This window comes from Sus scrofa, chromosome 3, assembly GCF_000003025.6.
Source record: "Sus scrofa isolate TJ Tabasco breed Duroc chromosome 3, Sscrofa11.1, whole genome shotgun sequence".
In the NCBI taxonomy this organism is placed as follows: domain Eukaryota; kingdom Metazoa; phylum Chordata; class Mammalia; order Artiodactyla; family Suidae; genus Sus; species Sus scrofa.
The window spans coordinates 80,067,728-80,094,529 of record NC_010445.4 but is presented as its reverse complement, the minus strand read 5'-3'; the positions used below and the strand labels follow the sequence as shown (position 1 = coordinate 80,094,529).

The 26,802-nt window shown below is 39.4% G+C and overlaps 1 long non-coding RNA gene across 2 annotated transcripts in view; it reads right to left on the bottom strand.

Annotated features, from left to right (window-relative positions):
- The window catches only part of LOC106509808, an 86,243-nt gene that overhangs the window by 26,233 nt on the left and 33,208 nt on the right, over positions 1-26,802 (bottom strand). For both annotated transcript variants that reach the window (XR_002342701.1, XR_001307695.2), the window contains exon 2: positions 18,589-18,713. This is a non-coding gene — a long non-coding RNA (uncharacterized LOC106509808). The remainder of the gene's footprint in view (positions 1-18,588; positions 18,714-26,802) is intronic.

Below are 26,802 nucleotides of genomic sequence, written 5' to 3'. Positions count from 1 at the left end.
AGAGACAATAAAGGTATTTGTTGCTCTATTAAAAGCAGAAACTTTATCAAAAGATGGTAAAAAGAAAAAAGAAAAAATCCCAAACATTGACATGCTACTGATAGAACTACTGGACGGTCTCTCTTGGAAACCTACTCATTCTTTTCTTCTTTTATTCATTAAAAATTTAATTTATTGGAGTTCTTATTGTGGCGCAGCGGAAACGAATCAGACTATGAGTGATGAGGTTGCGGGTTTGATCCCTGGCCTTGCTCAGTGGGTTGAGGATCTGGTGTTGCCGTGAGCTGTGGTGTAGGTTGCCGATATGGTTCGGATCTGGTGTTGCTGTGGCTCTGGCGTAGGCCAGCGGCTACAGCTCCTATTAGACCCCTAGCCTGGGAACCTCCATATGCCTTGGATGCGGTCCTATAAAAGACAAATGACAAAAAAAAAAAAAATTTAATTTATTATGTTTTCTTCTATGTGTCATACAGGATGTGTTAGGTACTGCATATATGGTTATAAACAAAACACATATGTTTCCTTCTCTCATGGAGCTGGAAGATGACAGACAGTAAGTGGGTAAGCAAATAAATCACCATAATTACATGTTCATCCATTTACTCCAAGAACTAATTTCTGAGCACATATTATGTGTTGGGGAAGATTTTGGATTTTGGAGATATAATGATGAACAAAAATAGATTGGTTCCTGTCTTCATGGAGCTTACATTCTGAGGAGAGAGCCAACTTAAAAAGGGACACTGGGAGTTCCCACTGGGGCTCATCTGGTTAGGAACCTGATTAGTATCCAGGAGGATGCAGGTTTGATCCCTGGCCTTGTTCAGTGAGTTAAGGATCTGCGTTGCCGTGAGCTGTGGTGTAGGATGCAGACATAGCTTGGATCACGAGTTGTTGTGGCTGTGTTATAAGCCAGCCACTGCAGCTCCAATTCAACCCCTAGCCTGGGAACTTCCATATGCTGCATGTGCGGCCCTAAGAAGCGAAAAAAAGAAAGAAAGAAAAGACACTAAAGAAGGTACAGTTGTAACTATGTAAGAGTTATGAAGGAATATACAAGGAAATTTGAGAAAATCTGACCTCACAAGGAAGTCAAGGGAGGCTTCCTTGAGGAAGTGAAGAATAGATAGAGAACTGAAGGATGAGGAGGAGATAGCTGGCAAAAGGAGGGAGAAGAGAGCATTCCAAACAGAGGAAAGACCTTGTTGTTGAGGTCATGTTATGTCATAGAGGCTGGAAGATGGTACATTTGACTAGAAGATAAAGATTAGCCCATGAAGGAGACAGAGAGGGAGCATCTGGAGATGAAGGAGCAAACCCATAGCATAGTTGTCATGGAAGCCATGGGAAGACAGTGTTTCAAAAAGGAGGCCACGGACAACAGAGTCAAATGCTACTGAGAGGTTAAGTAACATGAGAACAGAAAATGTCCCCTGGATTTCACAACATGCAGGTCATTGGTGAGTCCAGTGGAATGATGGGCCAGAGGCCAGAATGGAATGGTTTGAGAGTGAGTCAACAGTGAGGAAACGTAGGGAGTAAGAGTATAGATTAGGAATCACACTTGGTCACATGTAATGGAACCTGATGACCATAACTTTAACTAATAGGGTTATTTATCTCACATAACAAGAATGAAAGAGGGTCAGTTTAGGCAAGTGCACTGGCTCCATGATGTCATCAATGTCCTAGAACCCTTCTTTCTGCCTTGTCATCCTCAGTATGTGGCTTTCTTTTTCTTTCTCTCTCTCTCTTTTTTTTTTTTTTTTTTTTTTTAACTGTGAAAGCAAGACGGCTGCTCAGTCTCAAGCCAGTGCCACAGATAGAAAGAAAAAAGAAACATCAAGGGGAAAGTTCTGGTGCCTATGCCAGGAAAGCAAACATTTTATATAAATCCCCAGATGACTTCAGCTTACATGTCACCGGTCAGAGCTGTGTCATATGGCCACTCTTACCTGCAAGGGAGGCTGGGGAATGCAGCTCTTTTGAGCTTGATCCATTGCTGCTCTAAAAGAATCAGCTTCAACGGGAAGAATGGGAGATGGATACTAAGAAGGCAATCACTGCAGCTACACAGCACATACAAATCACACATCTAAATATGTGCCCATAAAGGGAAGGTGATAATAAGATGATAGAGGGGGATGTGGGATTGAATGACTTTTTAAAAAACTGGGAATGACTGGAATGTATTTAAAACTTGATGAGAAGGGTCTAATCAAGAGAGAGAGAATTTAAATAGACAAGAATAAAAAAAATGATAATTGACAATATAATGTTTCTTGGAAAGAGGGAAGGAATGGAATCTAAGTGAGAAGAGGGATTAACATTAAAGAACAATAAAGATAGACTCTCTGTTTTAATGGCAGGAAGGAGGGAAGTAGGCTTACATGTTCTATATTAAGAAATGGGGCTTCTATATCCTCTATAATGTAGGAGGTGAGGTTCACTATTGCCAAAGAAAGAACAGACGGGAATGATCAAGTTTTAGGAAGTTTGAGATATTAAAATTTGAAATACCTATTTTAGAGCAAAACTGACTGAAGTATAAAGGGCACAAATAAACTGCTATCAGGGAATGTTGTTCTCATGTGCCTTTCCTGAGAAATATGCTAGGGAATGGAGCTTCAGACAATCAGAATGAATAGAAAGACATCAACATAGGCCTGGTGTTGAGCATTAATATACAATGACTTATAGAACTGCCTACACCCATACTCAGCTGAATACCCCATCCCCGTGATTAACATAAATGTCATTTATTCAACAAACATTTTGTGAATATCCTCCACACACTAGATACTTATGCATGTCATGCAGCATGGTAGGAGGGGCTGGGGTGGGTGGAAAATAGAGCCTGGGAAAAGGCAGTGGTGGACCTTCTAACAGCAATTGTTAGAAAAGTTGAACCCTCTTTTAACTGAGGAAATGCACAGAAGTCTTAACATTCAGGCCCAGGGAGAGTGCTTAACTCCACCCAGACAATGGCATGCAAGGGGTGGTCTGATCTGAGGGATCCAACGAGGGCGGTAGTGTCTGACTTTGGGCAATTGTCACAGTACTAGGGACAGACCTGGAGACAGAGCAATTGGAAATAAAGGCACCTAGAAGAGAAGTCTGAGAAGACAGTGAGTGTAAAGTTAAGTGGAATAGGTTTCAGCAGACCTGCTTCCTTCTTGGCTGATTCTTCAAAATGCCAGCCTCAGGTGCTACAGGAACCTAAATGTTAGAAGATCCCCTAGGGTAAAGAAGCCTAACAGACAGATGCAAGGAAACTGCATCTGAATACTGCTGTCCATGTCAAGATTTAGGTTATCCTGCATACATGTCTTTCTTAGAATGCCTAGTGCAACAGAGCATTTCCATTTCTATATTCTACTTACCACTATGAGGAAAATGTATCATACTCAATGGGGCAGATACTAAAAATAACAACTAGCTTTTATTGCATCTGCTACATGCAAGACACTGTTTTAGATACATAATGGGCTGTATCTATTTTATCCTACAATAACCTTCTCTGTTTGCTATTATTGATCCCATTTATGGAAGAGGGAGCTGAGCCTGGTCCAGTAAGTTTCATTTTGCCCAAGATCATACAGCTGTAAATGGCAAAGCCAGGAGGCTAGCCCACATGTGACTCCAAACCTACCATTATGCCGTAACTTTTATGTCACACTGTTCTAGTATGGTGTTGAACTCTTAATTAATGAGTGTCACTTAAATGATGACTGAATTGGTCTGCTTCTCTAGTAAGCAAAACTGGGATCATAGCCCATTTCTCAGGATCTGTTGCTAAAATCACAAGACCATGCTGCCCTCTATCAGCTTCAGTGACATTGGCCACTGGTAATTTTCAGAATGAATAATAATATCTGACATTTATATTGTGATATATACTTACAAAAACTTTTTACTCAAACTTAACACATACATTATGTGAGCATTAAAGCCCACACATATATACACACAAAAATCAATGCAAAATTTTTAATGAATATAAATTCAATTTGCGATAAAATCTAGTTATACTTATTGTAGCATTCACTTTTTCCATAACCTGTCACTTAAAACTTTATTATTACTATTGTTATTATTTTTTGCTTTTTAGGCCAAACCTGCAACATATGGAAGTTCCAAGGCTAAGGGTCGAATCTGAGCTGTAGCTGCCGGCCTACACCACAGCCACAGTAACAGAGGATCCGAGCTGCGTTTGCAACCTATACCACAGCTCACGGCAACACTGGATCTTTAACTCACTGAACAAGGCCAGGGATCAAACATGTGTCCTCATAGACGCTAGTCAGAGTTGTTAGCTGCTGAGCCATGATGGGAACTCCTTAAAACTTTATTTTTACTTCAAGAGAAGTTTTTTTAAAAAGTGATTTAGGTTTTTCTAGACTTCTGTTTCCTTATCACTTATTTAACGTAAATTTTCAAAAATATACAAAAGTAGAGAAAATAGAGCCTTCAAGTATAATTCATTTTCAACAATGATTGTTTCCAATAAGTTTGATGACATGACTTCTGATGCAGCTATCTTTTAAATCCTTTCTGACCTACCTCATTCAGATAATATCTTGGTATTTCCACATCACTGGTATAATTGCCTCCTTAAACTAATTAATCATGGCTGATGTCGGGGACCTTTGATATATTGTTAAATGCTATTGTTGAAGTTAGCTCATTGAAGTTAGCTCACTATAGCCCACAAAGTATTTCAGTCTTACCTGAGAACTTGGCTGTTAATGAGTTTTAAGTTTTGGCTTGGCTTAGCTGCGAAAACGAATCTGTTTGGTATCTGTTGGTCTTAATTGGGTTGGTTACCACACTGACCATCCAATCTTAATCCTCTTTCTGTTAACACAGAAACTGAGAAAATAAATTTATCCTATGCAAAGAAAATCAGAACAGAAAATGCAGCTGCCTGAATGATGGCAGTGTGTATAATGTAATCCACAGCTATTCATAGCTGATCCACTCAGAGAGTTATCTGATGCTCATAAGCTAGAAGTTTGATGCCACTGTGGGCTAGTGGACATTACTGGTTCTGATCCTGAGCCAGCCTTCTTCACAACATGACAAAGTGGATCAAGTAATAGAGCATGAAAATTTCAACTGAAGCCTATCCTGCTACTGGAACTAACAAATGAAAACAATAACAACAAAACTACACTCAACTCCTAGAATTATTGACTGAAGAGTCAAAATATTGTATTTTTATATAAATACAATAAACATAGTTCATAGTTTTTCCCCAGAAACTTAAGATTTTAGTATTTTTATGCTCATAGCTAGAAGACAAATACCTCATTAAGATGTAGATTTATTTGATAATTTTTCTTATATAAAAACTTTACATTAAATTCTGACCCTTTTCTAACGCTGGAAATGATTTTTAAAAAAAGATTGATCACATATCTTTTAAATCATTTTCCTCTTAGTTATAGCTGGATGTCAAAGGTCTAATAACCTATAATTAGTTCAATATAATCTGATAGTACTATTTGCTCCCAACCCCTCCTTTTCCTCTGGTCACTTTATAATTACAGTTTTATAGGTTCAGATTTACTGAGTTGTATTTCAAGCTACTAGATGAACTATTTGCATTAGCCCATCCAATTATATAATATTTTTAGTATTTTCTTATTTTTTCTTAAAGATATTTAAATCTTGACAGTTATTCACTTTCCTTATCAAAACTCTGTTTTGCGTTTTGATATATTCTTTTTCCTTTTTTCTTTTTTCAGCCACCCCCACGGCCTGTGGAAGTTCCTAGGCCAGGAACTGAATCTGAGCCAGAGCTGCAAGCTATGCCACAAATGCAGCAATACGAGATCCTTAACCAACTGTATCACAGCAGGAACTCCACATTTTGATATATTATTAATTAAATTAAAATAACTACATATTTTTATGAGAGGCACACTTAAAACAATGTCAAAGTTAAAAATAAAGGATGGAAAAAGATTCACTAAGGAAATGCTAATAAAAAGATGGATATAACACTTGTATACTCATTATTCTACTTGGATACTATTTAGTATAGCATTGCAGTATTGCAAATATTAACTCATGTACCAGGCAGTCTGAAGAAAATAGTGATGACTTTTTAATCCCATTGTATCATTCTTGCCTACTCTCGACCTACTGCCTGTGGGTTTCCTACAACTCAGCAGGTGCCCAGTTATAGTTTCCCCAGTGTTTTTTTTTTTATTTTATGATTTTTATTTTTTCCATTATAGTTGATTTACAGTGTTCTATCAATTTCTACTGTACAGGAGTTCCCATAGTGGCTCAGCAGAAATGAATCCGAATAGGAACCATGAGGTTGTGGTTCGATTCCTGGCCTCACTCAGTGGCTTAAGGATCTAGTGTTGCCATGAGCTGTGGTGTAGGTCACGGCTCGGATCTGGCGTTGCTGTGGCTGTGGTATAGGACAGCAGCTACAGCTCCAATTCAACCCCTAGCCTGGGAACTTCCGTATACTGTGGGTTCGGCTCTAAAAAGCAAAAAAATATATATATATATATATATATATATATATATATATATATATATACTGTATAGCAAAGTGACCCAGCTATACACATGTATATGATGTTTTTATACTCAATCCCAATGAACTCTAGACACACCCGTTCACGCCACTTCTTTAAAATCTAGCACTTTATAAACGAACTGCACTTACATCTGGAGCTCAACCAACTTCAAAGTCAACAACCGCAATCTTCCCCCAAGCCCAGGGATATTCTCTGCCTCAATTTGACCCCTTGCAAAACTGTTCTTATCAGATTCTATTCCAGGCCCAAGCTCAGGCTGCATCTAGATCCAATGAGAGCCTTTCCAGGACTCTGGGTCTCCAACTCATTCTACAGAGACCTCCAACCCTTGACTTCAGGCCTTACAACAGAGGCTCTGAGCTTTCCCTCCTTTGTGCATCATTTAAGGGCTGGTCCAACTGCCGTAGTCCTCCCCCCTCAACCCAAAACAGTTACACATCTGCCCCCAGGCTTATTCCTCCTAAATACATACTATGCTGAATGTTATGCTGTACTCTTACTCTGTTCTAGGCACTTGGTCACCAACCCTAGTTAAAAAAAAAATTCTGGGAGGAGGAAAAACATAGGAGTAGGAATTAAGAGATATAAACTATTAGGTATAAAATAAGCATCAAGGATGTATTATACAGGGCATAGAGCCAATATTTTATAATAACTATAAATGGAGTATAATCTTTAAAAATTGTGACTCGCTTGCTATAATTGTACATCTGTAATTTATGTACTATTGTACATCAACTATGGTTCAATAAAAAATAATTAATTAATTAAAAAATTCTGGGGATTCCTGCTGTGGCACAATGGGATTAATGGCATCCTGGAAGCACTGGGACAGGTGTTTGATTCCTGGCCTGGCACAGTGGGTTAAGGATCCACTGTTGGCACAGCTGTGGCATAGGTCACAACTGAGGTTTGGATCTTATCCCTGATCCAGGAACTCCACATGCTGCAGGGTGGCCAAAACAAAACAAAAAAATTCTGAACATGATCCACAGTAAAAAAGATATTTTATATTATGATGAAGTACATCAAAGTTTTCCCTAAACAATACTTACTTTACCTTGTGGCAACGCAATCTGATATTTTTTTATGGAATAAAAAAATTCAGCCACCAAATTGATTTCAGGAACCACTAATGGGTCAAGACCTCCAGTTTGAAGACCCTTGATCTAAAGAGCCTCCCCACTCCCTACTCCCCACCCCACCCCCGCCACCTCAAGACTCTTTTGGCATCTTGTTTATCAGAATCAGGTCAGATAACATGAAGGCATATTTAAAACAAACAATGCTTTATTTCCTATATTTCTATGGAGGAATCCTTTCCCATAGAAGGACAAGAGTCTCTAGGCTATAAAGGAGGTATTTTAATTGTTGGAAATAGTGGATATTTATGTAAAGCCTGGAAAATATCCATGACCAGAAATCTTATGAAAGAGCTAATGACTGAAGACAGGCAATCAGAGCCTTTGTTTCACTCTGCCATTGAGTGTTAGGAGGTAAATCACTCAGTTCCTTTGAACCAAGGGGTCTTGATCTAGAGAATGATATGTATATCTGGTGATATATAAACCCTATAAATCTAATGATTCATTCAGTCATTCATTTGCTCATTTACTCGACAAATGCTTCATTAAGTATGTGCCAGGTAGGTCTCTCACTGCTCATCTGACAATTCAAGCTGGGAGGTCCAATGTTATAAATTTATCATGCAGCACAAGTGATCATATGCCAGGGCCCTTTCTCATCAAATTTATGCTTCATCAAGCACCACAGGGGAATGAGCTGCTTTATACAAGCACATTAACCAGAAAAATGATGATCATTTATATAAACCACTTAGTAAAATCTCTCTAAAATGTGTTAGAGATTATATTGTACCTAATTTCATCAATGGTTTAATTAGTTAATTCTAACAGTAGAGGATCTAATTTTAAGATTTATTTATTTATTTTTACTTTGTCTTTTTAGGGTCGCACCCAAGGCATATGGAAATTCCCAGGCTAGGGGTCAAATTGTACCTACAGCTGCTGGCCTACACCATAGCCAAAGCAACGCAGAATCCAAGCCATGTTTGCAACCTACACCACAGTTCACACCAACAATGGATCTTTAACCCACTGAGTGAGGCCAGGGATTGAACTCTCATCCTCATGGATAATAGTCAGAATCATTACCGCTGAACCATGTAATTTCCAGATTTATTAATTCTTATACAAGTATAATTTAAAATGTCAAAAATGGGGATAGACCATGATGAAAAAGAATATAAAAAAAGAATGTTGGAGTTCCCTTTGTGGCTCAGCAGTTAATGAATCTGACTAGCATCCATGAGGATGCAGGTTCGACCCTTGGCCTTTCTCAGTGGGTTAAGGATCTGGCGTTGCTGTGAGCTGTGGTGTAGATCACATATGTGGCTTGGATCCCATGCTGCTGTGGCTGTGGTGTAGGCTGGTAGCTGTAGCTCAGATTCAACCCCTAGCCTGGGAACTTCCATATGCTATGGGTTAAGCCCTAAAAAAAAAAAAAAAAAAAGAATGTATCACTGAGCCATGTAACTTCTAGATTTATTTATTCTTATATAAGTATAATTTAAATGTCAAAAATGGGGATAGACCATGATGGAAAAGAATATAAAAAAAGAATGTATATATATGTATAACTGAGTCACTTTGCTGTGCAGCAGAACTTGACACGTTATAAATCAACTAAACTTGAATAAAAAAAAGTCGAAAATGTAATATTTCCCTAATTCCCTCTCTTTTCTTTTTCTTCCCACCACCTTTTAACTTTCTTTAGTTTAACTGTCACAAAACCAGGTGAGCTGGCATTATCAGTAGTAAGAGAATTACTAAAAGCCATTCCTATACCAACATACAATAGCAATTGCTTAATTTCACACAAAAGTGATTGTAAACCACATAAAAATATCACAAAAAACTCACATTAAATGTATCCCCCAATCCCCAATTCAGCATCCATAGATGAATTGTCCATAGCCATTCCAGTGCCTGGTGATGTGAGGGTAAGTGTGATGGAGGAAGAGTTGGACTGAAGAGACAACGATTTTAACCGAATGTTGATTTTTACAGAGACAGATGCTCATGTGAACACATCATTAGGTATCCTTACTCCCTCAGCTTCCTCTCTGCTCTGTGGCCTCCTATCATTCTTGGGTCAGCTACAGCTGTTCTTTGCACAATTTTAGCTCTACTTTCCATAAGTTTTCCTATTCCATTTCCCTCTATAAAACCTTTGATTCTTTTTACATAACTAAAGGTTATAGCAGCAGAGAAAAGTGTAGGATGGAAAAAACATTCTGCTAGCCACTTCTTGGCTCCATTTACGGTCACTCTCTCACTCTTCTGTCAGTTTTACCAGTGTTTTGAAACTGGCTAGATGCTAGGCTCACACACCTAGGAGGATTAGGAACCTCCAAAATGCCTGTTCATTGATCAAGCGAGACTCTCCAATCCCCCTCAACCAGAAGTTACTTAGAAGGGAGTGTTGCAGATATTTTACACACACACACACACACACACACACACACACACATATACACACACACACATATATATAACTATACATCTTCATATACATGTATGTGTGTGCATATTTTTTTTCAAGTGTTTCAAAATGCTAAGCAAGTTTAATATTTTGAGAAGTTGAAGAAATTATATTAAAAATGTTCTGTCTCTAGAAGCAAAAATGAAAATCTTTGCTTTGGGGGAAAAGTTGACAAATGGGACCTGTAAAACAAAAACAACAACCAGGAATCCATCAATTGTTCTTGGAGACATTGTGATGGCAAACTATAGGCAACTGTAAAGCATCTGAAAGCTTAAAACATTAAGCCTTTACATTGTAAATCAACTATACTTTAATTTTAAAAATTAAAAAAACAAAACAAAACAGGGAGTTCCTGTCAAGGCTCAGTGCAACTGGTATCCATGAGGATGCGGGTTCCATCCCTGGCCTCGCTCAGTGGGTTAAAGATCTGGCGTTGCCATGAGCTGTGGTGTAGGACACAGATGAGGCTCGGATTTCATGTTGCTGTGGCTGCGGTGTAGGCTAGTGCCTATAGCTCCAATTTGACCCCTAGCCTGGGAACCTCCATATGCTGCGGGTATGGCCCTAAAAAGACAAAAAAAAAAAAAGTGTTAAGCCTTTCATTCAAGGATACAAATGTTAGCCAGACTATATGCTAACATTTGTAAAAAAGTTGGTTTTATTTTTTGTTTTTCTTTTTTTTTTTTAATTTTATTATTATTTATTTTATTTTTTTTTCTTTTTGTCTTTTGTTGTTGCTGTTGTTGTTGCTATTTCTTGGGCCGCTCCCGCGGCATATGGAGGTTCCCAGGATAGGGGTCGAATCGGAGCTGTAGCCACCGGCCTAAGCCAGAGCCACAGCAACGCGGGATCCGAGCCACGTCTGCAACCTACACCACAGCTCAGGGCAACGCCGGATCGTTAACCCACTGAGCAAGGGGAGGGATGGAAACCGAAACCTCATGGTTCCTAGTCGGATTTGTTAACCACTGCGCCACGACGGGAACTCCTATTTTTTGTTTTTCTAATCGCAGCTATAAACTGGAGTGTCCCTGAAAATGATGGTTCTTGGAAGACACGTGTTTTTGTTAAAGCATTTGTTCATGGGAAATTGTAAGGGTAGATCATAGGCAGGTTAATATGCAGTTCTGAACTTTTCTTAACCTCATGCTAGAAGAAAAGCCTTCAAAAGGGCTTAAAGTGTGTGAAATAATAGAAAATGTTTGTATGGGTCTCTGCCCCTAGCTCTTGGCACAAAGCTCCTAAAACTCTTCTATGTTTAAGTGATGGGAGTGGCTTTTGTTCTAATGGAGCAGTGGTTGGTGGGCTTCTGGATGGGGACTGGTCACCAGAAAGACCAAGCCATGACTAGAAGCTTGGAACTTTCAGCTCTACCCCTATCCTCCAGGAAGGGAGGAAAAGCTGGAAACTGAGTTAATGATCAGTCTTGTCTATGTGATGAAACTGTCATAGAAATCCCAAAAGTACTGGGAGCTTCCAGGTTGCTGAACACAGGGAAGATGGAGGCACCAGGAGGATGGCATGCCTGGCAAGGACATAGAAACTCTGTGTCTCTTCCCTCATACCTTCCTCATCACTTCCCTCTGGATGTTCATCTGTATCCTTTACCATATCCTTTTGTAATAAACGTAAGTTTATTATTTCCCTGAATTCCTTGACCCTTTCTAGCAAATTATCAAAGCCAAGGAGTGGGTTATGGGATTTATAGTTGATTAGTCAGAATCACAGGTGACAACCTGGGACTTATGAATGGCATCTAAAGGTGGGGAGTGGGAGGCACGTGTCTCATGGGATTGAGCCCTTAGCCTGTGGGATCTGATACTATCACCAAATAGATAGTGTCAGCATTGCGTTAAATTATGGGATATCTAGCTAGTGTCACAAAATTGCTAGATGTATGGAAAACTCAAACATCTGGTGGCAGAAGTAAAGTGAAGTGTGGTAGTAGTATGAGAGGAAAACAGACACAGGAAGTGTTTTTCCCTTACAGAGTGGTTTGGCCCAGTGCAATAGAGATGGCATTACAGGGTGGGGTAGAAGAAATCCCACACGTGGCATTATTCAAGACTCAGTAATCAGGATTTCCCGTCGTGGCTCAGTGGTTAACAAATCCGACTAGGAACCATGAGGTTGCAGGTTCGATCCCTGGCCTTGCTCAGTGGGTTGAGGATCCAGCATTGCCGTGAGCTGCGGTGTAGGTTAGACACGGCTCAGATGCCTCATTGCTGTGGCTCTGGTGTAGGTCGGAGGCTACAGCTCCAATTAGACCCCTAGCCTGGGAATCTCCATATGCCGCGGGAGCAGCCCTAGAAAAGGCAAAAAAAAAAAAAAAAAAAAAAAAAAAAGACTCAGTAATCAGCTTTGGAAATATTGTTTCAACAGTGGTGACTGGTTTATCCTGATCATATGGAGCCAGACCACATCTGAGAACATCTAGAATCTATAAAAAACTCTTGAAACTCAATAATTAGAAAACAAACAACACAAACACTTTTAAAATGGGCAAACTATTTGAAAAGATACATCATAGAGAAGCTATACAGATGGCAAATAAGCACACAAAAAGATACTCTAAATCATCAGCCATTAGGGAAATACAAATTAAAAATCATAGAGGGATTCCACTACCTTTATTAGAATGGCTAAAATGAAAGGCTGACCCTATCCTATTAGCAAGGATATGGAACAACCAGAATTTCCACACATTGCTAATGAAAATGTAAAATGATACAACATTTTGGAAAGTTTGGCAATTTCTTAAAAATTAAATATATACCCACCATCTACTTTCAGGTAATCAGCCAAGAAAATTGAAAGCATATGTTCATACAAAGATTTATATGCAAATGTTCAATGTAGCTTTGTTTGTAATAGTCCCAGACTGGAAACAATCCAAATATCTCTCAGCAGTAGAACAGATAAGGAAACGCCAGCATATCCATAAATGGAATACTCTTTAGCAAAGAAAAGAACAAACTATTGATACACACAACATGGATGATTCCCAAAATAACTATGTTGAGTGAAAAAAGCCAGATGAGGAGTACATACTATATGATTCCATTTATAGAAAATTATAGAAAATGCAAACTAATCTATACTGACAAGGAAGCAGACCAATGGTTTCCTGGGGATGGGAATGAAGGCAGGAGAGAGGAATTACAAGAAGGCATGAGTAAACCTTTGAGGGTGAGGGCTCTGCTCATTATCTTGATTTGGTGGTGATTTCTCAGGCTATACATAAGTCAAAACTTATCAAATTGTACACTTTAAATATGTGTTTAAATTGTATGTAAATAGTATCTGACATTAAACTTGCTAAAAATAGTATATTTCCAACTTCACTTTCTCTTAAAAAATTTTTTTTGAGGAGCTTCCCCTTAGCCAGAGCCTAAAAAAGGCCCACAGCTACTCCAGTACCACACTAGACAGGAGTGTGTAAAGGACTAAAGTAGTATAAGAAAGAGGCAGAAGTCAGCTAAGTACAACTAACACAAATTTAACAAAAACATACACCCTTTTGAATAACTGCCAGGGCTTCTCCCAGGGCATTGGAGGTGACCTATGCAAGTGAAGGACTGATGGTGATGAAAAGCAACATCTAAACACTCCTTGGATTTGGGGTAGATGGGGAGGCATATGTGGATCCAATAGAGAAACAGTCTTCCCAGCTTCAGGGTCTCAGGGTGGTGGTTTAGATACTAAGCAGTGTGGCCTTGCTCTGAAGTCACAAGCTACTAAGACCAGAGGACATATCAATTACTCAAGGAATGTGGCAAGTTTTGAAAGGTCAGTGGCACTCCTTTGGAGTTATGCATGATCACCCACCACAGACCTGCATAATTGCCTAGGAGATACACCAGCGTGCTTAGACACAGGAGTATAAGACAAGACTCAGGGATTCTATTACTGTGCTGCTGTGGCTACTATTTGCTGATTTGTGACTTGGGGCTGTCATATGATATCTGGGTGTTGATTTCAACACTAATAAAACAGAATAACAAGAATTACCTCTTTGTGGAGTATACTGAGATTTTTCCCCTGAAAATAATTTTTATCCTTGTTCTGAAATCTGGCAGATCTCTTCTAACATCTAAAATTGCTTTTGCAATTGGAAGAAAGAGAAATAGTAAAGTAAAAGAGAACTGGATAGCAGAGGCAGGTGACCAGGTAGGGCACCATTCTACCACTGGGCTGGGGCTGCTAACATCCTCCCCTCACTCTTTGGAGACCACACTGAGCCTCAGAAGGAGCCTGTGCCAGTGAAGTGTCTTGAGATGTAAACCTTATCTGCTTCAAGTTAAACCTACCTCTATCTAAAAGCTTTCTATTACATTTCCTCCTCAGTTTTTTTTTTTTTTTTTGTCTTTTGTCTTTTTGTCTTTTGTTGTTGTTGTTGTTGCTATTTTTTGGGCCGCTCCCGCGGCATATGGAGGTTCCCAGGCTAGGGGTCAAACCGGAGCTGTAGCCACCGGCCTACGCCAGAGCCACAGCAACGTGGGATCCGAGCCGCGTCTGCGACCTACACCACAGCTCACGGCAACGCCGGATCGTAACCCACTGAGCAAGGGCAGGGATCGAACTCGCAACCTCATGGTTCCTAGTCGGATTCGTTAACCACTGCGCCACGACGGGAACTCCTCCCCCTCAGTTTTTGAAAGTTACCATTTATTGGGTACTTACTTTGTGCCAGCCATATAAATACCAATTTTTCTCAACTTTGTCAATACATTAAAATCACATGGGAAGCTTTTAAAATATACTAGCCTAGAACTAACTGAAACCAGATCTCTAGGTGCATCTATGGTTTTTAAAAGCTCCTTGGATGATTCTAATGTGCAAAGAGGGTTGAAACTCTTGGCACACTAGGCTACTTTACATAAGTTAACTTCTTAAATCTTTACACAAACCTAAGACATAGATCTTATTATCCTCATGTGTGAATAAACTGAGGTTCAGAGAGGCTAAATGTTTTCCTTAAGATCAAATCTCAGAGTCAAAATTCAAACTCAAATTGTTCTGATGTTACAGAACATTTTGCTCTACCATTTCCCATCTTTATATGCCTCTATGAGAAATAACAACTTTTTTTTTTTTTTTTTTTTTGTCGTTTGAGGGCTGCACTCGAGGCATATGGATGTTCCCAGGTTAGGGGTCTAATCGAAGCTATTGCTGCTGGCCTACGCCAGAGCCACAGCAATGCCAGATCCGAGCTGTGTCTGCGACCTACACCACAACTCACACAATGCCGGATCTTTAACCCCATTGATCGAGGTCAGGGGTCAAACCCACAACCTCATGGTTCCTAGTCGGATTCGTTTCCGCTGAGCCATGACGGGAACTGCAGAAATAACAACTTCTTAATTCAAACTTTTGCAATTGTAAAAATGTGGTGATGTGTAAAATATCACATAATTTTTTTCATAGCAAATGTTGACTTTCTTAATTCTAATCCTACTAAAAAAAAATTAAAAAACAAAAAACCCAAGAGAATAAAGCCATCCATATTCCAGAGTTTAGTTCTGAGCTGGAAGACTTTATTATAGCCAACAAAATTTCTGATTATATTTCTTGAAGCTTATTGGTGATGAAAATCTTAAGTACTGTCTAGAACTGGAATGAGTCTTATTTGGTGTGGCTCTGGAGGTCCATAATACACTGGACCTCAGATTAGCTCATAAACGCTACTCTTCTCTTTTTTTGTATTAATTATTCACTCGCTAGATTACAGCCCCCAAATAATTATTTTTTTCTTTTTTTTTAGGACTGCACCCATGGCATATGGAAGTTCCCAGGCTAGGGGTCAAATCAGGCCTATGCCAACAGCCACAGCAATGTGAGAGCCAAGTCGCGTCTGCGACATATGCCACAGCTCAGAGCAACCCCAGATCCTTAACCCAGTGAGCAAGGCCAGGGATCGAACCCAGATCCTCATGGATACAAGTTGGGTTCATTTCCGCTGTGCCATAGTGGGAACTACCCCAGAATAATTATTTCAATCAAGATCTGAGGAGTGGGTAAATTTCCTCAACCTTTGGGTATGCAAAAATATTTTGTACTCTCACTTGAAAACTAACTTTTCTCAGTATTGTTTTTCTTCAGATCTTGGAAGATATTGTCCTGTTGTCTTTTAGCAGTGTTGCCAATGTGAAATGTGATGCCACTCTGATCCTCATTCCTTTGAGCTTTTTTTATCCCTTTGGAAGCTTTTAGGATTTTTATCTTTATTCCCTAAGGTCTAAAATTTCACTATGACAAGTCTAAGTGCTGGTGCTGTTTCATTCATCTTGGTTAATATTTTCAATTTGAAGATTTGCATCTTTCTTAAACTCTCAGAAATCTACTTTTATCATTATTTTTTCTGCTGCATTCTCTCTTTCTCGTGCCTCTATTACATGAATATTGAATCTTCTAGATCTATTAACTTTTTCTTTTGAAATGCATTAAAGAATTCCTCAGCCCGTCTTCTACTTGCTAATTTATTCTTCAACTATTCTCTCCTCTATTAACAGATCATCTATTAACCCTCTTTCCTTGCATGTTTAATTCTTCTGTTTACTGAGTTCAGTGATCTTCTTACATGGAGTTGGTTTTGCACATCATTTTGATGATTCTTGTATGTTTATCTTTGTATCTATTAATCCTTAGTTTCCTGCTCAATAAATTCAATATGTTATGGTAGCTTGTCTTTTTCAACCAAAGGGGAGGGATATGCTATTAAGAAGGGTGTCTTAATGACTTCTCTTCTGTGGTGGAGTTTCCTGTCCCTCCTGGTGGTCAGGAGCTGGCTGAGGCAGCATGGCCCTGTGTCTCTGGCTTCAATATCCACGCTTCCTTCTTTAGCCAATGAACAAGCATTGCTGCTGGTTGCCGTTTAGTGGAAGAATGGGAGACAGATTGGTGGTTGACCAGCCTAGTTACTTTTTATATAGCCTCTCAAATACTTTGATGAATATCCAGGGCTTGTCTCTCTCACTTGTTCTATCCATTGAGGCTGGAGTTGGTATGACTATCTTAATAACCCTGTTCTGCAAGTTTTTGGGCCATGGTTTCATCCAATTTTGTTCCTAGATATATCTGATTCTGTTATAGGTCTCTTAGAAATTTCTCAATGTTTCTAATAAAGCACTTTCTTGTTTTTCTAAGCTGTTATAAGCTGATGTGCACTCACATACGTGCACGTGTGTGTAGCATGTAGAAATGTAAAACAGTCCCAGGGAAACAGTATGTATCCAATTAATACTGCATGTTTTGAATCACGAAAGAATGAATGCATGTATGTGTTTTGTATGTTTTACAGACAAATGCACAACCGCTCTCTGGATTTTAGGTGAGAGGTTGTATAGATGCACGTTCTCAGACCACTGTTGATAATTGTGAATTACTTTCAGATTTGTAGAGTGTGGAGAAGAGGAAAGTTATTTCTTTTTTGTGCTTAAGTGAAAAAAAAAAGTAGAACTGAGAAGGGAATAGTGCTTTAGTTAGCCAAGATAACTAATTTATCTAGTCCAGCTGGAAGCTATATTTTATTTATTATACATTTGTTTCTTAATTATATTTGAGCACTTATGTATAAGATATGGGCTTGGCACTGTGGATAGATATAGTTGTATTTTTCTCAGTGTCTTTCTCTTCTTCTCTAGCCTACCTTGCCTCCAACCTACACAGTGACCAGAATAAGGCCACTTCAAGCAGGAAAATCTGGATTAAAATCCGTTTTCTGTCACTTATTAGTTATAGAGCAAGTTAGTCTGAGCCTCAGTTTCCTTATTTAAACAATATAAAAATAGACTTGTATTAAATATAATGACACATACAAAATGCCTCACATAGTGGATAGTACATCCATAGTGTAAGGGCACAGCAAACATTAGTAGCCAGCCCTCTACCCCTCCCTCCAAGAAGTTTACTGTCTCACATTTCTAACTGCAAAATTTTAAACTTACATTATGATTTATCATTCAGTCTCTTATGAGTTTGTTTAACATGTGTTTATAAAATGCGTACTTTTGTATATTAAAATGGGAGAAATGAGGAGTTCCCATCATGGCTCAGTGGTTAACAAATCCAACTAGAAACCATGAGGTTGCAGGTTCGATCCCTGGCCTTTCTCAGTGGGTTAAGGATCCAGCGTTGCCGTGAGCTGTGGTGTAGGTCACAGACGTGGCTCGGATCTAGCGTTGCTGTGGCTCTGGTGTAGGCCGGCAGCTACAGCTTTGATTAGACCCCTAGCCTGGGAACCTCCATATGCCTCAGGTGCGGCCCTAGAAAGACAAAAGACAAGAAAGACAAGAAAGACAAGAAAGACAAGAAAGAAAGAAAGAAAGAAAGAGAGAGAGAGAGAGAGAGAGAGAGAAAGAAAGAAATGAAAGTAGCTTTATCATATATCTCAGTGACTAACAGTGATTCAATTTACTCATAAATCTATTCATTTTGAAAATATTTATCAAGCACTTACTTTGACAGACACCATAGTAATCTCTGAAGTAAGCTGACTCCTTGTGGCAGGGCCAGGACTAGAGTGAAGAAGCCAGGTGAGTGAAATATCTGCCTTTAATGCAAAATTTAAGAGATGCCAAAAAGCTGAAAATCAAGATAAATATATTTAATGCAATATTTTAACAATCAAAATTAATGTAAAAATCCATAATAAATAAAAACATCAAGATTTTAAATAAATATTGATAATTTTTTCTTTTGCCTTGGCTATATAGTATGGTTAACTGATCCTGCTGTTTTTGTCAGTATATCATTCCTACTTCCTTAGAGGAATGTATCTTTCTCCCCTCCAACATGTTCTCCTGGTGGGATTTTCAAGTAAACTTAGACCCTAAAGCAACACAGATGGACAAGTGAATCCAGCGCAACTGAATAAGAGTATCTCATTCTCGTGACCATATTGATTGATCTAAAACAGGATAGGTAACCTAGCATGGTCCAATAAATGTCTTTCTCTAGGAATGAATGAGATCAACAGATAGATATAAGCAGAACCAATAAATTTCTGGAGGCTGAGAGATCCAGATAGAGGAAAAAAAAAAAGCTGGAGGATAATTTTTCTTTCTTTTTTTTTTTTTTGTCTTTTTAGGGCTGCACCCAAGGCATATGGAGGTGCCCAGGGTAGGGGTCGAATCAGAGCTGTAGCTGCAGGCCTATGCCACAGCCACAGCAATGCCAGATGCAAGCCGTGTCTGCGACCTACACCACAGCTCATGGCAACGCCTGATCCTTAACCCACTGAGCAAGGGCAGGGATTGAACCCGCAACATCATGGTTCCTAATTGTATTCGTTTCTGCTGCACCACAAAGGGAACTCCTGGAGGATGATTTGATTTGAGCCAAGATGTGAAAAGCCACATCTACCTCTTAACTTTCCAGGGACATGGGTCAAACAATTCCCATATGTGCTTATATTTGAGTTGAGACGCTCCACACTTACAACCAGAGAAATTCTGACTAATACAATGTCAAAAGAAAGACTATTTCAAATCTTGAGGAGAATTGGTCATCACTGTAAGTTGAGAAAGAGTCTGAAAAGCAGTGTGCCTTCAGAATTGTCCAGAGAAATGGCTGCCACTATAACCCTAGAGTGGAAATGGAAGCAGTCAATAACAAAAAACACAAATAATCCAATTGAAAAATGGGCATAAGACCTAAATAGACACTTCTCCAAAGAAGACATACAGATTGCCAATAGGCACATGAAAAAATGCTCAACATTACTAATTATCAGAGAAATGCGAATCAAAACTAGAATGAGGTACTACCTCATGCCAGTCAGAATGGCTATCATTAATAAATCTACAAATAACAAATGCTGAAGAGGGTGAGAAGAAAAGAGAACCCTCCTACACCTCTGGTGAGAATGTAAATTGGTACAAACACTATGGAAAACAGTATGGAGATTCTTTAGAAAACTAAATATAGGAGTTCTCGTTGTGGTGCAGTGGTTAACGAATCCGACTAGGAACCATGAAGTTTCGGTTTCCATCCCTGCCCTTGCTCGGTGGGTTAACGATCTGGCGTTGTGGTGAGCTGTGGTGTAGGTCGCAGATGTGGCTCGGATCCCGCATTGCTGTGGCTGTGGCATAGGCTGGTGGCTGCAGCTCCGATTCGACCCCTAGCCTGGGAACCTCCATATGCTGCGGGAGTGGCCCAAGAAATGGCGAAAAGACAAAAAAAAAAAAAGAAAGAAAGAAAACTAAATATAAAACTACCATATGACCCAGCAATCCCACTCTTGCACATATATCCAGACAAAACTTTCAATGAAAAAGATATATGCACCCCCATGTTCATTGCAGCATTACTATTCACAATAGCCAAGACATGGAAACAACCTAAATGTCCATCAACAGACGAATGGAATACTACACAGCCATAAAAAAGAAAAAAGATATTGCCATTTGCAGCAACATGGATGGAATTTAGAAAATGCAGTACATATGTACAATGGAATACTACACATCCATAAAAAAAGAAAAAAGATACTGCCATTTGCAGCAACATGGATGGAACTATAGACTCTCATACTAAGTGATGTAAGTCAGAAAAAGACAGATACCATATGATATCACTTATATGTAGAACCTAAAATATGGCACAAATGAACCTATCTACAGAACAGACAAACTCATGGACATGGAGAACAGATTTGTGGTTGCCAAGGGGGAGGGGGAGGGGAAGGGAGTGGGACGGAGTGGGAGTTTAGGGTTAGTTGATGCAAACTGTTGCATTTTGAGTGGATAAGCAATGAGGTCCTGCTGTATAGCATAGGGAACTATACCCAATAACTTGTGATGGAACATGATGGGATATGAGAAAAACAAGTCTATGTATGTATAATTGAGTCACTTTGCTGTATAGCAGAAATTGACAGAACATTGTAAATCTACTATAATAAAAATTAAAATAAGTAAATAAATAAAATGTATCTGAAAAAAATAAATAAAATCACATGACAAAACCATCAAAGAAATGAAATAGAATCAGCAGTTCCTTAAAATAAGCCAGCTAATTCCCCTTGATCTAATTTCAAGCACAGGAACAAGCCTTTGATACAAAGTGCCTTCCTAGGTAGAATTGCCTAGAAAGAACATAATAAACAAACATGTGTATCCAGTCTACTTGATAGTTAATTGTTCATTGTTAAGCAATAAGATGGTATCTAATGGGTCAATGCCCTAAAATCAGATCACCTTGATGGGTGCGCACATTGAGTTTTCTGAGTTTAGAAATGTTTATGGGTTTTTTGTTTGTTTGTTTGTTTTGCTTTTCAGGGCCACACTCATGGCATATGCAAATTCCCAGCCTGGGGTCAATTGGAGCTACAGCTGCTGGCCTACACCACAGCCACAGCACTGTGGGATCCAAGCTGTGTCTGCGACCTACACCATAGCTCATGGCAAAACCAGATCTCCAACACACAGAGTGAGGCCAGGGATGGAACCTGCATCCTCATGGATATTAGCTGGATTTGTTCCCACTGCACCACAATGGGAATTCCGATGAGTTTAGAAAGGTTTAGAGGCAACATAATCTAGTGGCTAAAATAGAGACACTTGAGCCAGACTGCTTGGATTTGAAGCTAGCATTGCCACTTACTATTTGTGGGACTTTGAATAAGTTACTTAACTTGCCTATACCTTATTTTCTCATCTGTAAAATGGGGATATAATAGTAACTACCTCATAGCATTGCTTGTTTTTTTCATTTTTGACCTCCCTGTGGCACGTGGATCTCCTGGGCCAGTCATCAGATCTGAGCCGCAGTTGTGACCTAAGCTGTAGCTGTAGCAATGCCAAATCCTTAACCCACTGTGCTGGGCTAGGGACTGAACCTGCATCCCAGCACTCCCAAGATGCTGCCAATCCCATTGTGCCATAGCAGGAGGTCCCTCATAGCATTGTTAAATGAGAGATGTATGGGATAATCTCTAAAAAGAAACTAAAACTTGTAAGTACTACAAAGTAGTGACAAATGGAGAAAGAGACCTGGTATGTGATGTCCACCTTAAGGTGAGGCTACTCCAGGGAGAATGGATAACTCTCCAGCACACAAAAATGTTAGAACTTGGAGTTCCCGTCGTGGCACAGTGGTTAACGAATCCGACTAGGAACCATGAGGTTGCGGGTTCAGTCCCTGCCCTTGCTCAGTGGGTTAACGATCCGGCGTTGCCGTGAGCTGTGGTGTAGTTCGCAGACGTGGCTCGGATCCCGCGTTGCTGTGGCTCTGGCTTAGGCTGGCGGCTACAGCTCCGATTCAACTCCTAGCCTGGGAACCTCCATATGCCGCGGGAGCGGCCCAAGAAATGGCAAAAAGACAAAAAAAAAAAAAAAAAGTTAGAACTTATCTCAATTATCTGCTTACATTTCTAACTTGTTGGCTTCCAAGCTTCTAGAGGGTGGGGACTGAGCCTTATTCATCTTTGTATTTCTTTGTATTTCTAATGCCTGGGACTTGGCAATAACAAGGAGATAGAGTCCTATTCACGGAATTCAAAGACATGGATTTTAATCTTCACTCTACCTCCTGCTATTTACCCTGGAATAATTTACTTAACTTCCCAGATCCTCAGTTCCTCTTTCAACTGTTGTGAGGATTAATGGAGATAACAGTTTAGGGAAGTAGTATATGTTCATTCAATATAGGTTTCCTTCCAATACTAAAGTTTATACTTATGTATATATTTTCAACATTACTTAAATAAAGGACAATCTCTTAATCTAAGTATTTCATAACAATGTCATTTTGCAGAGCTTATAAGATCTGCTATTAGTATATATGACAAAAGTGCTTTAAGAAAAATACATGGAAAACAAACTTAAGTCTTTATTAATGGAAACTACTGCTCTTACTATATCCTTGGCCAAGACTTTTAAGTTTAAATGAGATAGAATGAGGTGAGATGAAAAAAAATTATTGGTTGATATACTAGTCATTATAAATGACCCACATGGGACATATGGCAATAAATTAAAATTTACTCATTCATTTACACATTCAAAAATTTTTATAGGGAGTTCCTATTGTGGCTCAGCAGGTTATGAACCAAACTTGTATCCATGAGGATGCAGGTTCAATCAGGTGTTACAGTGAGGCTGTGGTGTAGGTTGCAGACACGGCTCAGATCTGTAGTGTAGGCCAGCTGCTGCAGCTCCTATTTGACTCCTGGCCTGGGAACTTCCATATGTCAGGTGTGGCCATAAAAAAAAAAATTAAAAAAAAAAAAGTAAGAAAACAAAACAAAACAAAACAAAAAAACCCAAAAAAACTCTTGTGAGGAGCATTTTTTTCAATTTATTTTTATTTTTATTTTTGTCTTTTTTGGCTTTTTCTAGGGCCGCTCCTGCGGCATATGGAGGTTCCCAGGCTACAGGTCAAATCAGAGCTGTAGCCACCGGCCTACACCAGAGCCATAGCAACGCGGGATCCGAGCCGCGTCTGCAACCTACACCACAGCTCACGGCAACGCCGGATCGTTAACCCACTGAGCAAGGGCAGGGACCGAACCCGCAACCTCATGGTTCCTAGTCGGATTCGTTAACCACTGCGCCACGACGGGAACTCCAGGTTTAGCTCTTAATGTTGACACTGTGTCACTCCATAAACATTTTAAACAGCTTTATTAAATTATTTATGATAAACCCATAGCGAATATAATACTCAACAATGAAAAACTGAAAGCCTTCCTGCCAAAATTTGGAAGAAGACAAGGATGCCCACTCTCACCACTTGTATTCAACATAGTATTGGAAGTCCTACCTAAAAGAATCAGATAAGGAAAAGAAATTAAATTTATCCAAACTGAAAGAGAAGAGGTAAAATTGTCATTATATGCAGATAACATGATACTATATACAGGAAACCCTAAAGACCCCATACAAAAACTACTAGAAGTGATAAGCAAATTCATCAAGGTAGCAGGATACAAGACTAACATAAAGAAACCTGTTATATTTCTTTATGACAACAATGAAATATCAGAAAGGGAAAGTAAAAAAAAAATCTTTTAAAATCATATTAAAAAATAAAACTTAGTAATAAACCTAACCAAGGAGGTAAAAGACTTATATACTGAGAACTATAAAACATTGATAAAAGTGTCTGAAGATGATTTAAAGAAATGGAAAGATTTCCTATGCTCTTAGATTGGAATAATTAATATTGTTAAAATGGCCATACAACTCAAAGTAATCTACAGATTTAATGTGATCCCTATCAAATTACCATGACATTCTTCAAAGAACTAGAACAAATAACCCTACAAATTTTATGGAACCACAAAAGACCCAGAATTACCAAAGCAATCCTGAGGAAAAAGAACAAAGCTGGAGGCATAACCCTTCCAGATTTCAGACAATATTATAAAGCTACATTAATCAAAACAGCATGGTATTGGGAAAAAAAAACACATGGATCAATGGAAAAGAATAGAGAGGCCAGAACTAAATCCATGCCCCTATGGACAATTAATCTTTGACAAAGGAGGCAAGAATATAAAATGGAGAAAAGACAGTCTCTTCAGCAAGTGGTATTAGAAAAGCTGTACAGGAGTTCCCGTCGTGGCGCAGTGGCTAACGAATCCGACTAGGAACCATGAGGTTGCGGGTTCGGTCCCTGCTCTTGCTCGGTGGGTTAACGATCCGGCGTTGCCGTGAGCTGTGGTGTAGGTTGCAGACGCGGCTCGGATCCCGCGTTGCTGTGCCTCTGGCGTAGGCTGGTGGCTGCAGCTCCGATTCAACCCCTAGCCTGGGAACCTCCATATGCCGCGGGAGTGGCCCAAGAAATAGCAACAACAACAACAAAAGACCAAAAAGACAAAAGACAAAAAAAAAAAAAAAAAAAAAAAAAAAAAAAGAAAAGCTGGACAGCCACATGCAACTCAATGAAGTTAGAACACACCCTCACACCATACACAAAAATAAACTCCAAATAGCTTAAAGACTTAAATATAAGACATGACACCATAAAACTCCTAGAAGAGAATATAGGCATAAATCATACCAATGTTTTCTTAGGTCAGTATCTCAAGGCAATAGACATGAAAGCAAAACTAAACAAATGAGACCTAATAAAATTTACAAGCTTTTGCAGAGCAAAGGAAACCATAAACAAAAGAAAAAGACAACCTACAGAATGGGAGAAAATATTTGTAAATGATGTTTGCAAAGGCTCTCCCATAGGAGTGAGAGTTTTGAACCCCATGTCGGGTACCCCAGCCTGGGGATCTAGCATTGGGACGAGTAGTCCTGGAGTATTTGGCATTGAAGGCCAGCAGAACTTGAGCATAGAAGCTCCACAAGTCTGGGGGAAACAGAGGCTCCACTCTTTGAGGGCACACACAGAGTTTCATATGCATTGGGTCACAGGGCAAAGCAGGGACTCCATAACAGTCTGGGTCAGACCTACCTGTGGGTCTGGAAAAGCAGGGGTCAGCTGTGGCTCACTGTGGGGGAAGGACACTGGAGGCGGAGGTCCCAGGGAATAATTATCAGTGTGAGCTCCCCTAGAGGTTGCCATTTTGGAAAAACTTGTCTCTACCCAACAAAACACTGGAGGCATGAATGCTCAGAAGCCCCAGGCCAAACAAACAGAATGAGAACACAGCCCCACCCATCAGCAAGCAGGCTACCTACAGTTCTCCTGGGCATATAGCTGCCTCAAATCACACCCAGATACACAGCCCCACCTACCAGAAGGACAAGACTTGGATCCACCCACCAGTGGGCAGGCACCAGACCCTCCCATCTGGAAGCCTGCCACAATCTCCTGTATCAACATCACTCACAAGGGGGTAGACACCAGAAGAAAAAGAGACTACAGCCATGGAGCCAGTAGAAAGGAGACCACAAATATAGAAAGCTAGACAAAATGAAATGGCAGACAAATACAAGCCAGAAGAGAGAACAAGACAAAACCCCAGAAGAACAGCTAAATGAAGTGTAGATAAGCAACCTACATGGAAAAGACTTTAGAGTAATAAGAGTAAGGATAATCCAAGATCTGGGGGAAAAAACAGGGAAAAGATCAAGTAATTACAGGAAACATTTAACAAAAAATAGAAGATTTAAAGAACAAACAAGCAGTGATGAACAATGCAATAATCAAAATGAAATATTCACTAGAAGGAATCAATAGCAGAAAACAGGAGACAGAAGAACAAATAAGTGAGAAAGAAGACAGACTGTGGAAATCAGTGATGTGGAACAAATAAAGAAAAAAGAATGAAAAGAAATTAGGACAGTCTAAGAGAATTCTGGGACAACATTAACTGCAACAACATGCACTTTACAGGGGTGCCAGAAGGAGAAGAGATAAAGGGCCTGAGAAAATATTTGAAGAGATAATAGCCAAAAACTTCCCTACCATGGGAAGGGAATCACTTGCTCAACTCCAGGAAGCACAATGAGTACCATACAGGAGGAACATCCTGAGACACACATTAATCAAACTGACTAAAATTAAAGACAAAGGGAAAATATTCAAAGCAGCTAGGAAAAATCAACAAATAACATACAAAGGAACCCCAACAAGGTTATCAGCTGATTTTTTTCAGCAGAAACTCTGGAGGCTAGAAAGGAGTAGCATGATACACTTAAAGTGATGAAAGGAAAAAATCTACAGCCAAGAATACTCTACCCAGCAAGACTCTCATTCACATTTGAAAGAG